This window comes from Melospiza melodia, chromosome 4 (assembly GCF_035770615.1).
Source record: "Melospiza melodia melodia isolate bMelMel2 chromosome 4, bMelMel2.pri, whole genome shotgun sequence".
Lineage (NCBI taxonomy): Eukaryota > Metazoa > Chordata > Aves > Passeriformes > Passerellidae > Melospiza > Melospiza melodia.
In genome coordinates, this window is record NC_086197.1 from 15,565,142 (window position 1) to 15,571,329 (window position 6,188).

Here is a 6,188-nt window from a genome sequence, read left to right on the forward strand (position 1 = left end):
CAGCCGTACACAGATTTTCTGCCGGCGTTCTGCAAAGAAGTCATTTGTCATCTCTGTATTTTGACAACCAAAACACTGAGAAGAAATTGAACAGATCAGGAAGAGAAGTGTTAGTCAAACTGAGATAAAACAAAGATTAAAGCAGGATTTTCAGATTACCACTGGGCTGGTTTTGTTATTTTGTGGAGTGCTTGGACTTAATCTTTAATAAAACAACCATTTCAATTAAAATGCACTGTCTTTGTATCAGACTCCAAGCTCTCCAGGACTTGCTTCTCAGCATGTGCTCTCTCCACTAAATAATGTTTTCACTCTTTTTGTTTTTTTTTTCCTTCTGTTCCATATACCACCTATTCTTGCTACATGGTTACCTGATGCAATAGGAAAAGTGGCAAATGTCTTCCCAGCCCTTGCAACAAAAAAAGCTGATAAAGTCTCCTGATTTGGGCATGCTGAAAGATAAAGGTTTGAATGGCATCGGGCTAAACATGGAATGAAATCAGATCTCCCATTGATTCTGCACATACCTCAATTAGCTTAAAATTTGCAGGGGGAGGAGGCAAAGCCACAATGCCAGAATTTTTGGGGTGCCCAGTGCTACACCTTTAAGCATGCCCTCAGCCTCTCATGGCACACAACATAACTGCAATCACTTGAAAATATTTTGGGTTCAAAATAGATAGAGCAGGGAAAACCAGTTGTTTCCACCATTAACAGACCACAGAGAAGCTGCCATTTTTTTTTTTTTCAGTTTTTATCTAGGCTTTAGCATTTCAGATACATTTTTCCTTAATTATTTAAGTTTCTGTCACATGCGTAATTCTTATTCTAAATCAAATGACAGAGAATCAGTCTCTTACCTGTATTTGAATTCATATGGTTTTTATTAAAACTACCTGCCTGCAGAATCCCCACCAGAACTGGTATTCATACTCTGTAAGGGGGAGAGTTTTCTTCATTTCACATTCTTCAAACCCTTACTTTCGAAATAATGCTTTATATCATTGCCTCTCCTGCAGATCTTCATCTGGATATTGTTAACGTTGTTGGTACTTCCCAGCTTCAAATTTTTTTTGTACACATAACCTCTAGAGCCAAATCAGTCAGTAAATTTCTTGGTAATTTAACATGCTGAAAACAAGCCTGTACTGCTTTAAGCACATTCTGTTGTTGTTTAGTAATCAATAAATAAGCAATTGACTTCAGACAAAACACTTCAAGTAGCCTTTTATGCAAATAAATCTTACTATCAAACATATTTCCTGCTGCTTGTGTTTTGTTTAAACAGCATTTCTCTTTTTTTATCCATCTTTTCAACTTCATTCAATTATTACATATTCTCTGCCATGCCAGCCAGAACCACTACACCAGTAAATATTAAAACATGCCTTCCTATACTTAATCTCATTTTTTGCCCTACCTATCTCAGCATCCATACTGTTTTGAATCCCAAGACCAAGATAATTTAAGGCTGAACTTGCAGCATGCTAACTGCATCCAAGGCCTCCAGTGAGTCAAGGAATTTCACGAGCACCTTACAAACTTAGATCTCACATTCAAATATGGACATTTCTGCTGCCCTCAGAGGTAACCAGGGCAAGAGACAACCAGGTTCTCCTTTTTAAGCTTTCCAAGTTTACAGTTCATGGTTTTATACCCTGTAGAAAGCCAGAGTCCAGCAAGTCCAGCTCTGAATATTTCTGTAATTTTGAGGATAAAGTCAATCTTCTTTCTAACCATTCTATTCTGAGACAGACTGGAACTTTCCTGGGCACTAAATAAAGAAATTCTCTGGTTTGAATTATTTCTCTTTTAGTATTTCTACATTTCTGTTTCCTTTCTAAAAGGAAGCAGACTGGTTCTTTAAACTTACTTTTTCTAAGCTCCAGTGCAGTAACAAAATTACCAGGATGAAATGCCATCCAAGACTTGGGCCAAGACTCAGTAAGTTATTTTAATCAGTACATATATACCATAAAGAGGTCCATTTAAAAAAAACCCTTCTCAAAAATGAAAGTGATATTGACACAATTATTAAAATTCTTACTCCAGAAATATTTTCCTCTGTAAGTTTATTAATATAGATATATTTTTCCTTTATGAACTCATGATATGCCTCTTGCTACTTCAACAGAAGGCTTTGCAATGAGTTTTATTCTTTTTCAATTTCTATCCTTTTTTCTTCCCTCACTGACATTCTTCAACAATATTTAATATGTAGTACATTTAAACTGTATTTCATGTAAGGATTTTCAATTACTATATGTCTTTCAGATAAATTAAAAATTATAAACTTCAGGCTTCCTATATTTCATATAGCTCAAAATTGTCCCCTGGCCAGATTAAAGCTCCCTTGACTAGATTTTGTTTGGCTAGTTTCCATTTATGCTGTCTTACTTTTCTCCTATCCTTTACCTTCTTCTATTCCTTTGTCCAATGCAAAAAAAAAAAAAAGAAAAAAGAAACCCAAATCAACACACTTATTCTTTGATTTTTGAAGGAGCATTCTCAAAGAGTAAGGTTACTCAGTGGCTCCTAGCACCATGAAGATTTTTAATTTCCTTACACCTTTCTGTTTACTTTATTCAAGCAGATCTTTACTTTTCAGGTAACATTGTTCACTGAGGAGTTGCCATCACCATTTGTTGGAGTCAGTTTCCTAGAAAGTGTGTATATAATCACATTAAGCTAATACAATATAGAATCATACAATATTCTGAATAGGAAGGGTCATCAAAGTGCAGCTCCTGGCCCTGCACAGGACAGCACCAAGAATCACATCATGTGCTTGACAGCACTGTCCAAAACCTTTTTGAACTCCAATGACCTCCCTGGGTGCCCAACCACCCTCTGGGTGAGAAACTTTTCCTGATTTCCAGCCTAAACCTCCCCTGGCACAACTTCATGGAGTTCCCTCAGGCCCTGTCACCAGAGAGAAGAGATCAGTGCCTGCCCCTCCTGAGGAAGATCTAGACTGTAAGAAAAGAACATTCTGTAAATGTGTGATTGAATTTTCATCTGAAACTAACTCTCCAGTATCTTGATAAACTATTGCTTCAGGAAATGGCAATTAATATATATCCTGTCCTAAAACTATCCTTGTTGGCATTATCTTTAGCATCCATCAGTAGTGGAAGCACTTTCCTCGTTACTCTCTGCTCCTTTTTCAACTGTTGTGTTCTGTGCAAACAAGTTTCTTGGTACAAAAAGTATCAGTGCTAAACATTCTTCCCCATCCCTCACATTCAAATAATTATCCATCCCTCCTCACATTCTACTAACTATCCATCCAGAGAACCTCTCAGAAAATATTTTTCAAACTATATGCCTTCTTATGTGTGGGTAAACCTAGGCCCTGAGCAAGAAACTTTGTCTCCTCCTTGCAGTGCTTTCTATTTCTTCAACCTTCCCAGCAGCAAATAAACACAGTAACTTATTTACTTAAAGCTGAAAATTTCTAAAGAATATTTTGTAAACCTTCTTCATTATACCTTTTGCATTCCCAAATGTGATAAATGAATCACACTGTTTTTATTTTATTATGGATTAGACAGGATAACTTCCCAATATCAGTCAGCACAATAGTGTCAGATACGGGTAAATTGTCCTTACGACCTTGACTAAAAAAATAAGAATTAATCCATGACAACACAGTGCCTTTCTAGTATCTTGTGGTTTCTTCCTGATTTGTTGTATCAGTTTCTTAAACTCTCTCAAGCTTTAGAAAAAGCAAGAATCATTAGATGTATGCAGCACATGCTTGTGCAGATGAGAGATTCTTCAGCTGCACAAAAAGCTGACTTAATGTGCAATATACAATTTGAAAAGGTTATCCAATCTATCAGTGCAAACAGAGGAACAAAAAAATGCAACTTTTATTTGGAATGTGTCTTCTATTCTAAAACATTTTTTTCAATATTTGGCTAAAAAGAATCCATGATAATTTATAGTACAGTGGATTCTTTCCCCCTTATCCAGAAATGTCTGTTATTTGCCAAATTTTAGAATCTTAATACAACTACAGATGCTTCTCAGGAATAGAATAAATCTGCGAAATTTTAACCTAAAAAGTTTCAGGGAACTGAAAGGACAAATGCAAAAATATAAAAGCTAAAGCATAATAGTAAATATATAATAATCTATGACAAAAGCCCCTCTAATACTCTCAGTTTAGAAATCTGCTGTGTGGTACCTCAGATTACTGCAGCCGGAACACATTATCAAGGTGATATGCCATATAATTTGAACGTAATAAAAAAGTTAACAGAAACTAGTACAGATAATTATGTTATGAGATCATGGAGGAATAATTATTTTTACTTCTGGAACATATGACAATGTTTTTCAGAAGAAAATTAAGCAGAATTATCTTCTTTTTGCATCAAACAAAAGCAAAAGAATGAATTCTAGCTAATTTGCTAAAAGTCAGATAATTCAAAACAAAATCAGGAGCAGCACTCAAGAATTCCAGCACTGGTTTTATATTCACTGTTAAAACCAAATACTTTGATGCAGCCATTCTATTATTCTAGAGTCAGAAAACAGAGCATCAAGTGTAGGATAGACCTGATGAGAAAGGAACTGGCACCAAGAGTGTCAGCTGTCAAACACTTATAGAAGCATTTATACAATGTCCTTACCCAGTTACAAAGAGATTATCTATATTTATATAGATCTACAAAGAGATTATCTATATTTATATATCATGGGACAATGCCAATTCACTAATTTAAATCTATTGCTTATGTCTTTAGGTTTGCCTTTAATCATTGCTGATCACTGTTTTAAGCTCTTTATTTGCCAAAAAACTTAATCTGTATGCTAAAACACTTACATAAAGTCAGCCCAGGCTTTTCAAAGTAACTTCAAAAAAAATTAAGCTATTGCATTCATTTGAACATATTGTTAGATCAACATATCAGATATGTGCATATATATGTATATAAAATATATTTATCTCACATATAGTGCTGTACAAGTCAAGCCTGAAAGTCTCAGCCATTGGAATCTAACAGACTGCAAATTCAAAAGGTGAAGGACAGTAAGCTGCTCTTCTAACATTAGCCTAGAAATCATACTGAAACTACTTAGTACCTTCCTGAGATATTAGAGTCCTTCTAAACAGGCCTGTAAACTAAAACAAATACAGTTTTCTACAACCATTGGCAACACTTACCATGCACTAGTTTCAACTGCAATCTGAATTATATACCTATCAATAACAGGTTTATTTTTATTATTCTTCTGTCAAAAGAGTCTCATTGGTTTCCTGAAATAGCATAGATAGAAATTCAGCTACCAAGAGAAATGGTAAAGGGATTTTGTCTCTGACAATCACTTGAGAAATCCATGTCTAGATGGGATCAAAACAGGAATTTGGATCATGAAAGTAATCCAGTGATTTGAATTAGGAGAAATCAGCAATGGGTACATGTTTCTCAACCCTTTCTTTGCCAGTAGGGTTGCACAACAGAGACTATGCTGTCAAAATGGCAAAAACTTCAAAAGAGACAAAAATCCTGAGAGAGTTCAAGAAAATAAAGCAATTCTTCATGAATTGCTAACAGAGACCCCTCTTCTGACCACCATCTGGCCAGTAAGATTTAAGAAACTTGTATTATAAGGGAAGCAAGATCTTCAGACAAGTAAGCTGTAACAAGTACACTCAAATTTACCAGCTGATTAACATTTTCAACTTCAACTAAGAAAGAGAATTCTTAAATAAAATCATATAGTGAATACAATTCCTTCAGTCCCTGGAGAATAAAACTTGATTCATATAAGAGGAATAACTAACAGGCAATTAAAAACGACTTACCAAAACCAAATAGAGGCAATTAAAATGTGAATATTCGTTAATATTCCCAATGACATTCACAGAGGATTTTTATGCTTAATCAAATGAGATTTGAGCAGTTTTTGAATACAGAGAAGTCAATACATTAAATTCACAAAATTATTTGTCATGCTCTCTGCTTAGAAGACGACCAAGATTTTGCTTATTTTAAAGTCTTAGTAAAGACATCTCTGTTTCCACACTGGATAAAGAAGAAACCAGTAAGAGAATGGAAGCATATCATTATTGATAGAAGAGAAACATTCACAGAATCACAAAATGCTTTGGGTTGGAAGGGTCCTTACAAATCATTGAGTCCAAACCATCCTGCCGCAGGCAGGGACATTTTCCA